Below are 10,637 nucleotides of genomic sequence, written 5' to 3' on the forward strand. Positions count from 1 at the left end.
CTGCTGAAAGACAACAGAATTTCACTGAAAAGCAGCTTTTCAGATGTTCTTTCACAATGTTTTTTCATAGTATGCATGAACCCCTGCTATTAGAAGAAGTCCTGTGGGCTGCTCCATCTGGAATGGGGCAGGCCAGCTCTGTTCAGCATGGTCTGCAGTGCTGATCACAAGGTGCCGGCGCTGGGGAGCCACAGAGCTATGGCTAGGTTTCAGAACTGGCTGATTGCTCTCTGCTGAGAACTTTGGCTGCTGGAAGTTTTTGTGAAGCACCCCCTGCATTGAAACCAGAGGTGGTGGTTGAGCACAAATATCTAGAGTTGCTGTAAAAATGTGACTCACCATTCACATGCACACCAAGGCCTCTGGGCCATGACCCCCCTTGAAATCATGCTGGCAGGGAAAAGCCACAGTGCGACAGGGCACATCACGCTGAAGACAGCTGCAGAGAGGGGAAGAAACACTGTGGTCTAGGAGTTTGCTTTTAGAAGAAGGTGGTTTGGAGAAGGAGCTTTTGACAAGCCTGGTAAAAGTGCATTGCCTTGATTCCTGATCTTTTATTCTTCTCACTGCTTTATGCAGTCATAACATGAAAACCTCAGCTAAGCAAGGCTCCCAAGACTGTTCCTCTTACAGAGTTTTGCTTTTCATTACTTATGTTTACATGACATGGCCATCCTGTGATGGTGAACAGAAATGCTGTTCAATCTTACCAGGTCTCAGAATTTTGGTGGAATCTCAGCCTCTTGATTTAATGTTCAATAGTTACTTGCAGGGGATTAAAAGTCAGGTCAGGTACCTCCTCATGTAAATGTCTAGAGTTTTCCACAGATAAAATGAAGTGCAGTCACAGCATCAGAAACAGGACTGTGGAGCTGTCACTCAAGAGAAGAGTTGACTTAAAAGTAACGTTATGAGGGCAAGAACATTTCTGGCCTCACAATTTCTAGAAGAATAGAAGGGGGACTTAAAAAATTTATTATTCCCTTCTTGCTGCATCATTCATTTGCTTGGGGCAGGATGTCTATTAAACAGTAACCATGAAATAATATATACATCATCCACAGAAATTCATGCTGAATGTTCTCTCTACTGGAAGGCAGAAGCAAGCTGGGGGCTATTTCTGCTCTGAGGCTCCTGTTCACTTCTCCAATAGACAAGCTACAGAAACAAGAACGTCACTTCCACAGGATTGAAGGGATAACTCAATGCCAGCATTTTCTCTTGCCTTTCTAACATAGTGCAATACTGTTGATTTATCACAATAAATAATTAAACTGTTCAACTCCTGACAACATGGTGATTACTTTGGAGAATTAACTAACTGAAACGATTTGTGGGAATTTCTTACCCTCAGCAGCAGCAGTTCAGGAGCATCAAGGAGAGAGTACTGTGGTTGACAGTAGAAGACACAGGATTTCAGGTGGGAGTCACAGAGAAAGGGTATTTTTCTTCCGACTTGCATGCTTTTATTGCACCTACATGTGGACGATAATAATTAATCTGCTGCCATTAACTAATACTTATCCACAGCTAGGTTAAGCTGGTCTAAAGACATCAATAATAGAAAACAGCAGAGGAGAAAAATGCTCTTGCCTGGAGCAACATTAGCTCACATGAAGACAGAGTTCTTAAATTTAAACTCTATGTGTTCAGAACCATATAGATTATGTGTAACTTTCCTGGGCTCGAAAAACAAGCTCAAAATTTATTCCATAGAGTTAAAAACCCCACAAAATAAAGAAAAAAAAAAGGAAAAAAAAGCTTCCTCAGTTGGTGACTAAGTCAGGTTTTACTATACACCTTAACTTTTCAGAAGTAGAAGCTTGGATATGTCTGTATCCTCCAGCCACAGTTCCTGACCTGCTTTACCTTGCTGCATGCTAAAGCACTTTGATCTATTCGGCAGCACAACACAGCATCCAAGTGCCAACATAGCAAGTGATATATTAAGAAACAGCTAATTCTGTCTCGAGTTTAGCACTTCACAATTTTATGTCCTATCTTGAATGATAAGTCATAAGTGATGGACCTGGGAATGAACAATGAGAACATTCTCCCTATGACGTTAATGGTAAGCAGGGATTTAAACTCCAGCTCACATCCACAGCCCTGCCTTTTCTTTACCACACCTCTTCCCTCAGCAATACTGGAAGGTGTTTACAAACAACTTGGTTTCACTATCTGGAAACAAAACATGTTATTCAACATGCAACATTTCACAATGGTTTTTATTTTGCAAATTTGTTATTTTGACTTTGCAATGGCAAATAAAACATCTACTCCTAGCAGGAAAGTACAGTGTTCTGCTTATCTAATTTCTAGAAATGGAATTAAAACATACTAGAGTCAAAGATGAGTTATGTGAGACATGCAGCATCAAAAGAGGTCTCTCAAATACCTCTCCAAATAACTTTTAGATAGATACAGCAAAAGAGAGACAGAAAATCAATTGAATTTGGACTAAAATGTTCTTTTTAGTGTTATATAATGAAAGCACCATTCTGCAGTCCTCCATCAGGTAGACAGGACAGACTCTTGAAAAACTATAGACTGGAAAAAGCTTTTCAGTGTGAAAAAATTCCAAGTTTCTCAGACACTTATCCACCATCTCAAGGCTCTCCTCCCAAAACTTTTCCTTGCTATTTCCTCAGGTTTTCTGCTTGGTAAATCTTTCAAACTGAAAACTGCATAAGGACTTTGAAGTTACAAGTCATAAAATGCAATTATCTCTTAATAAACATGTAAACTGTAATAAGCATAAAGGTATTTGAACCATTATTATCATGGTTTTCCTCATCAGAGACCATGAGCTGCAGGCACTGTGCACATGAAGCAGATGAGGCAGTGAGCTGCTTCCAGCACAAGCCCTCAGTACATGATGTGTTCCTGGGCATTTACTTTTAAGAAAACACTTAGCTGATGTATCAGAGCATTTGGTAGGACAAACACAGATCCAAAGCTTCACAATTTAGGAAAAATTTTAATCAGCATTTGGATCCCTGTTTTACTGTGCGTGCTCACTAAAATGAAAAATAAAAAAGCAAAAGCAGAAATATAGCACTTTCCCCACCTTCAGAGAGAGCAGTGGGAGCAGTTCCTTTTGTTCAGGAATCTGTCAGGTCCAAGCAGCCACCAAAGCAGTGTACATGCTGTCAGTCCAAACCTTGGAAAAAAAACCTCCAAGGTTTTGGGTTTCATTTTAGACTCGACATGTAGATTGTATCTGAAAAGATTCTCAACTCTTGGCCGATCTTTCAATGGAAACTGATTATCAGGGAACTGATTTGTGATTGCACTTTGAAATTGTCATGCACTTGCATTTGTTTCTTTGTTTTTGACATGGAAGCAGGTGAGGCCCAGTGGTTTTACCTGGATTTTATTCAGAGGTTCTGTGGGTTTTGAACCTGAAAGAAATGCAAAGCAGCAGATGCATAAGCTTTTGTGAGATTTACACCACTGGATATATGACATAACACAATTGTTATGTAACATGCTATATTTTGTGGAATTTTCTGATACTTCAAATTCATAGTTTTCCTAAAAACAAGAATTTGTTAATATTCAAACATCTTTGAAATAATTGCAGTTTGTAAGAAGCCAAGGCATATGCCTAGTTTTGCTTTGCTTCAACAGAAATCTGGGATCTGGAAAGGACAGAAGCACACTATAATGGCATTAAAAATGCAACATGCTACTGAAAGAAATATGTTTCTAAAATATATCTATTCTATCTACTTAAATAAAATGTGCTGATTGCCTTTAAATAAGAAAGACTGCCACTTACTTACACATTTCTTTAATGATGCATGTTGCACATTAAGAATAGCATAAAGTAAGAAACTTCAACACTTGCTAGCTCATTAGTTTCTCTGTGTGCTTAGGATTCAGCAAGGATGTTCCCTCCCTGTGTTCTGAAATACAGACTTGGCTGCAGCCGGGATCCCCAGGGCTGGGGCAGAGTGGGAACACGAACTTCTTGTGGATGCTCCTGGGCCCAGTTTTGTCTTGTTAACAAGTAAGAATCTATTGAGAGCAGGGTGTCTCTGAGACAGAGACTGTCTCCAGCAGTAGGTTTGTTTGCATGGCACTGCCCAGCATGACAGGATTCTTGTTCCCTTGGCTTTCTAAGTACTTGTAGATAATAGCATTGCACTGAGAGTCATGCGCTGATACACAGAATAGGCAAAGGTTTTGTACAGGCTGCCTACATAATGCTATCTATCTACCCTTAGAAAAAGACTCAACAGCCAATCTGAAATGAAAATTTGTAATCTTATTATTGATATTTTCCTCATGCCTTCTGAAATAAGCAAATTCACTTTCTAAAGCTTATACTTTTGTCTGTTTCTGCATTTGTTCGCAGAAGTTAGTTGCTCATAATGAGTCATATTCAGTGATTGGCATGATTAAATTAGCTTTTTCTCCAAGACAGTTCTGATCAGTAGGTTTAATTAGTACCTGTGTTTGTTGAAAGGATTTACTTTGATGCTGTGTACCTGCTCTCCCATGCTATTACAGTGGCTTTAGTAATGAAGACAACCCTGGCAGAAACCATCCTGTAAAAAGCAGTATCATGAGGCAACAAAACAACTAAGTGACCTTTCTTGATTCCAGCTAAAATCAACAATTCCCTAACATGGCTAGCATCAATAAATAACCCCCCTTCACTGAAGTTAATTTCCCTTTGATGTTAAACATCACTTGCTTGATTAGCTTTTAAGTAACAGTACCAGCAACCATGATCACCTATCACTGTTTTGTCTTTTTTTTTAAAATCTAAATTAGAAACTTCTGATTTTTATTTTATAAATAGCTTTGTTGCATTCCTGTCTGTTGCTATGCTAAAAACCAGAAAGATCACTACCTCATAAATAAAAATAGAAACAGCATAGCTATTCAAATGTCTCAGCAATATTGGTGAAGAGCCATCATTGCAACAAAGGCACTGAAGAAAGTCTCAAAAGGACTTGAATAAGTTGAAAAAGATTTGTTTTATCCATCCTGATCATTCTATTAGAAAATGGTAAAGCTGCATGAAAAGGGAACACATTACTGAGAAGAAAATATATTAGTCAATATTTGTAAGAAAGATGTCGGAAAAAGATTATTTTAAATAGCAGGGAAAAAAGAAAAAAAAATAAACACAAAAGTAGGCCTCCAGAAGAAAAAATGGTCTTCTTTCCCCAGGAGGATTAATAATTGACATGTAGCAGCTTCTGAGGCAGCCACTAAGCAGATGGATGGATAGGGTTATTCCCTGTCATATATTTACTAATGGAAAGTTCCCAGTATAAACATTAACGTAGTAAGAATTGTTTCATGCTCTTGAGATTTTTAGATCCATAAATATTTCTGGCAGCTTGGATAAGGGGACATAATTCTTTGGCCTTTGATTTATTTCATACTTTTAAAGCATGGTTTTTTCATTTCCCACAGAGCAGCACACTGAACGCACAGAGCCTGTTGCCTCTTGTCTGAGAACACTGGGCTGTCTCACTCCCGCACTGAAGAAACACAGTGCATGAAGATTTCCTGACTCTACTTGCCCATGCATTGTAAGAGCAGGATTTCCTGTAATATCCTTGATTAGAGGGGGCTCAGCACTTGCACTAAATATATGTCTGTATTTTTATAGTGTTTACATTTTGCATTTCATCTCGTACACTAGATTTTTCTGTGTTCGTCTACAAACAGGTAAATATTATTCTTCTGTTATTTCCTCATACAGTAGTATTTCTATTTTATTTCTATTATACTAGATTTCAATTGAAAAATATGTTCTAAAACAGTACAAATTGCTTGTAGCTTTCAGGCTGCTTTGGTGGAAACCCATATTTCCAGGGGAAACGACAGTTTTTGCAAAATTCTGATCTCTTAGACATCCTCTTTCCTCATACATGTATATTGATCAAAAAACCCTAGAAATACTCTTCCTTTCATTAGTTAAAGTTTAATTCAGAAAGTATTTGATTATTTGCAAAATTAATATGGATCCTATTAAATGGGACACTTTCTAATGTCTCACCGAGCCCCCCGCCCCCCCAAAATGTATGGAGCGTGTTTCAAAACTCTAGCTCAAATAGCCCAATAGAAAAAAGAATGATCTAGCTCTTTAGCAAGAGAGGTCTTATAAATCTATGGATAACAGCCTCTACTTTGTCTCCAAGTCTCAGATATATAAATACAAACCACAAGCCTTTAGTCTATAATCTTATTGTTATCCTTCTACTGCTGATAAAAATCCACTCTCTGTTCTCTCAGCCTTCATGATGCATCAATTTTTTCAATGATTAGGTTTTCTAAAATACTTCCTAATTCGTGGATTGTAATATTATAAAAAATCAAGCAAGGTGTGCAAGGGCAAGTTGCACTCTGTTAAACCAAATGTGTAAGAACGCAAGATTCCCTCTTTTTCTAGGTGGTATCCATCTAGTCAAATATCTTGTACTTGATGGGGGCCACTACAAGAGGCGCAGGAAGGAGAGATCCAGCTCTTTCTGTTGGGGCACCCACAGTCTCCCTGTCTCTAGCAACTCATGTTGTGATAATGCCCCACGCTCGAGATGTCACCAGGACAAATGCCCATCTTCACTTTTTCCATTTGGCAAAAGACATCAGTTCCTTCCAACTCTCTTTGAAGCACAATTTCTTACTCATTGGATCACCCTCATGTGTCTCTCTTCTGTATTCTTTCTAACTGGACCCACAGGAGAAGACACATTAATGTTTTCTGAGCCGTGGGGAGTTAAGATGCAAATATCTCTAGTATTTTAGTAAAATTGCATGTGCAGTGTTTTCTTCTGTTAAACTAAACGTGTTCTCTTATATGGCTTGGGGTTTTGCACAACAGGGTTCACAAAGCAGGAGTATTCTTAAGATAAGATTGTCAAGTTTATTGTCAGAACAAGAAAGAGGCTCAGATTAAGCTATGAATAATTTATAGGTTTACAAATACCAGAATATAGATTAGGGTAAGATTTTTTTCCCTCCTTGCATCTAAGAAAGCATTGATCCATTCAATAAGGGGTTGTTACTCTGGTACTGATCCAACAGCTTCTTCCCCCTTTCTTTCATTCTTCAGCCCAGTGTTCTCAAAACAGACACTGCTGAGGGAAGTTCATACCCTGGAAGTTCAGTGTTTCATGTTTGGCCAAAGAAAAGTTAGGCTATTACAGTAAAACCTCTAGATAATTTGCTTTTTAATGATCTAACTTAATTGGACATAGGGCTTCAGACAGGAACCAGCTTCAAAGTTGGTAAGAAAAGTAATCGCAGCACAATGGTGCTATTGACATATTTTTGCTTTCAAATACTTTTCATGAATGTAATAATGATGATTTGAAAGTTTATAGGGATTTGCTGTAATTACTGACTGAAAGCATGGAAGTAATGGTGAATCTGCAACCTTAGGAAAGTCAGGATGGCCCCCAGCAATGGGAAACTTAATTGCAAAACTGGGAAAATATGGGCAAACAAATACTCCATTTCAAATTTTTGCATTTTACTGCTTTCAATTTTTCATACCAGTGTTGCATTAAATTAGGAACTTATGTACATAGTGCTTGGCTACTACTGAGGTGAATGTGTGCCTAACAGAGAGGTTTTGTGGTTGGAAATAATCCTTCTTAATAGACCAAGCTTTTTAATTTTGTTTGCTTGAATTTCAACCAGGCACTGAACTCATGGCATATTCAAATAACCTTTTTTTTCCAGTTCTGGGTTAGGTTTCCTTTGGTTTGCTTCCTTCTACTGAAGAAGTAAATATAAAATTGGGATGAAAAAATACCAGGCACCTGTAAAACAAGGAATATTCAATTTTCACCTTTCCTGCACACCTCTTTGTTTTTCTAATAAGGTATTTCCCTTGATTTAAATGACGATATATATATATATATATATAAATCTGGGACTGCAGCTCGATTTCTTCAAACCATTCAAATAAAAAGAAAATGTATTATTTTCTTCATTTCTGCTTAGTGCTGGCTTGGGCTCCCACTTAGACCTTCCCTTCTACTTCTGGCAATATGTACAGAACATGTGGCATTTTCTCACATTAATGGCTGGGTGGGAAAACTATCAGCCCTTGGTTTTTTGGCATTTTTTTAGGGAAGAAAAGGCACTAGTAAAACCTCTTTCATTAAGCCCCAAGTCAATATTTGTTCTGCTATAGGCACACTTTTAGGAGAAAAATTTTATTTCTTTGATTTCCCTCTCTACTAGAGCATATCTAGTGGTCTAATATCCACTACCCACTGTATTACCTTTCCCATGCGTAAAATTCTTGCCAAATGATAATCCCTTTCATTTCCTGCTTTTTAATGAATGGATTTTATATAACTGTTCATTAGCGTAATCGTTGTTGATTTTTCTTTTTCACTTCATTATTTCGCCAACAAAACTTTTGCCACAGCTGCTTTGTTAGCAAAACAGAGGAAATTAATCTCAGCATCTGGGAAAACTGTTTATAGGTGAGCATAAACAAGGTGTATGGCACTCCTTACCTCAGAGTCCTTGCTTATGCTCACCCACAAACCAAGCTCAGGATGCCTGAGGATACATTTAGGGGATATTTAGCTGACATCTAGAGACATCAAGCTCTTTAATTTCTACAAGACACCTCTCTGACAAGACAGTCAGTTCACTCTAGAAGTGCTCTCTGATAGTTCGATAGAAACGGACTGGGAGGAGGAGAGCTCTGCTTTTTGCCACTAACGAGTTTCAGTAACTACCAGCTTAAATGAGAGCTGAAAGAGCAGTCTGAATTACTCCAGTGCTAACAACCTCAGTTACTCATTCCTTCCTAATTGATAGCCTTAGAAATTGCTTGAAAACTAGAAATAATTTGAGCATCAAGAAAGTACCATAAAGAAGCACTCTGTCTCCCTCAAGGCTCGTTACAATTTTCCCACTTGTTTTTGATTTACATATCAGTCACAGAGATGCTGGTGCTGATCTCCTGAGCAACTTCTGTGCAACTTCAGAAGAGTAAAAAAGGGATGGTAGGGCTGAAATAAAGGCAGACACTTCAAAGCCTGAATGTGAATAGCTGGGAGACCAATAAGATGAGAACGTATAAGGATGTCTTTATGTTAAGAGATGCTTAAGCTTCTGTGACATATTTATTGTGCAGTTTGAATCTCCAGAATGAGCCTCTCATGGAGATGTCAAACCAGCAGCAGAAGCTCTATTAGAAGTTGTGGCTGTTTACTCTCTGTCGATAAAGGCCAGTCACAAATACCATGAATTTTACATTGTTGCTCTTTCTAATCTCTAGTAGGGGATTTAAGAGTTTATAAATGGAATCTATTTATGCATTTCTAGCAAGGCTATTACAATGGAAAGCAGCAATAGAGTTCTATTTCCTGCTTTATTTCTATATTTTCTCTATTTTTCTCTCTATTATTTCAATTTCCACTGACTTATTCACTTCTTATTTATTCTGTGTAAACATCATTTACACATGCAATGCTGTATCTTGACTTGGGTATCAGATGGCATCTGAATACATGCCAAACCTCTTCCACTGCCTCAAAAACGACAATTATTTAAAGCAAAGTTAACTTTTACCAGAATAACATAGGTATTAAAAAATGGAATAGATTAATTTCTAAAATTTCCTTGGGCACTTTGTTAATCAGGATTTTCATCAAAATAGGATGAGTAATTTAAAAGAACTTCCAGCCATTACAAGGGTATGGTTAACCCTATTCATGCTGACCACTGGGTAAAACATTGCATTTTAACTTTGAAGCCTGGTATTGGACAGAAGACTATCACAAAGGCAGCGTACAGAAAAAACACTTGTCTTATGAAAAACTTTACAGGATGTCATTATTATGGGTTTCTTCTCTGTAAGACTGCAGTGACAAAGAAGGGTAGCACTGAAATTTTTAAAGACAGAAATACTGGAATAATCACCTTTGCCAATACAATTCTATGGGAGGGAGTGGGGAGGTGCTACATGAGGACTGTGAGAGTGGTGATGATGATGGAGGACAGGAGGTGTGGAGAGGAGGAATGGGTTTGAGTAGATGGAAAGAGATCACTAGTGACCTCAGAGGTGTGAGAGTGGGACTGGAAGGGGTCAGTGGAGACTTCAGCTTCCTGGAGAAAGAGAATGACAGTAAGTAAGGGTCAGAGAAGTCTGAAGAGCTCTGAGTGGATGAAGACAAGGTATCAGGGAACTGGAAGCTTGGCAAAGCAGAAAGACCTCATTGCCACTTTTTTCCTCCCCTCCTCACCATGCCTCTTCTTGGAATCCCTGTCTACTCTTCCTCTTCCCTAGACTCAAAAGCCACACATCCCACTCATCCCCATCCCAGCATTTGTCCTCAATCACCCTCCAGGCCTGCAAGATGCAAGGGACCTGCTGCTTCCCTGCATCTGGGCCCTCCTTGATCTGCTGCACACTCTGGACTAGAGGGAAGGGATGGAGCAGGGCTGGTTTGCCAGATGGAGACAGGAGAATGTCTTTCTGCTGCTGTCATCCCCAAAGAAAAAGCTGTGACAGTGACATTTCTGCTGGGAAGGGCTAGTCCTGGTGCAGTTGCTGCTGCCCCACTCTTTGGCCCCTGCTTTAGCAGAAGCATCCAAAAAAAAAAGAGAGCTTTGCAAGCAGGAGGTGGGATTGGCATAGG

The 10,637-nt window shown here is 38.8% G+C and overlaps 1 long non-coding RNA gene across 2 annotated transcripts in view; it reads right to left on the reverse strand.

Annotated features, from left to right (window-relative positions):
* LOC108447315 overlaps nucleotides 1-10,637 on the reverse strand; it is a 35,715-nt gene that overhangs the window by 12,205 nt on the left and 12,873 nt on the right. Inside the window, exons 2-3 of one of the 2 annotated variants that reach the window (XR_001862809.1) lie at nucleotides 1,349-1,475; nucleotides 340-439 (exon numbers count right to left, since the gene is read on the reverse strand). This is a non-coding gene — a long non-coding RNA (uncharacterized LOC108447315). The remainder of the gene's footprint in view (nucleotides 1-339; nucleotides 440-1,348; nucleotides 1,476-10,637) is intronic. The other variant, XR_001862810.1, reaches the window with a different exon arrangement.

Source organism: Corvus brachyrhynchos, unplaced genomic scaffold (genome assembly GCF_000691975.1).
Source record: "Corvus brachyrhynchos isolate BGI_N302 unplaced genomic scaffold, ASM69197v1 scaffold175, whole genome shotgun sequence".
In the NCBI taxonomy this organism is placed as follows: domain Eukaryota; kingdom Metazoa; phylum Chordata; class Aves; order Passeriformes; family Corvidae; genus Corvus; species Corvus brachyrhynchos.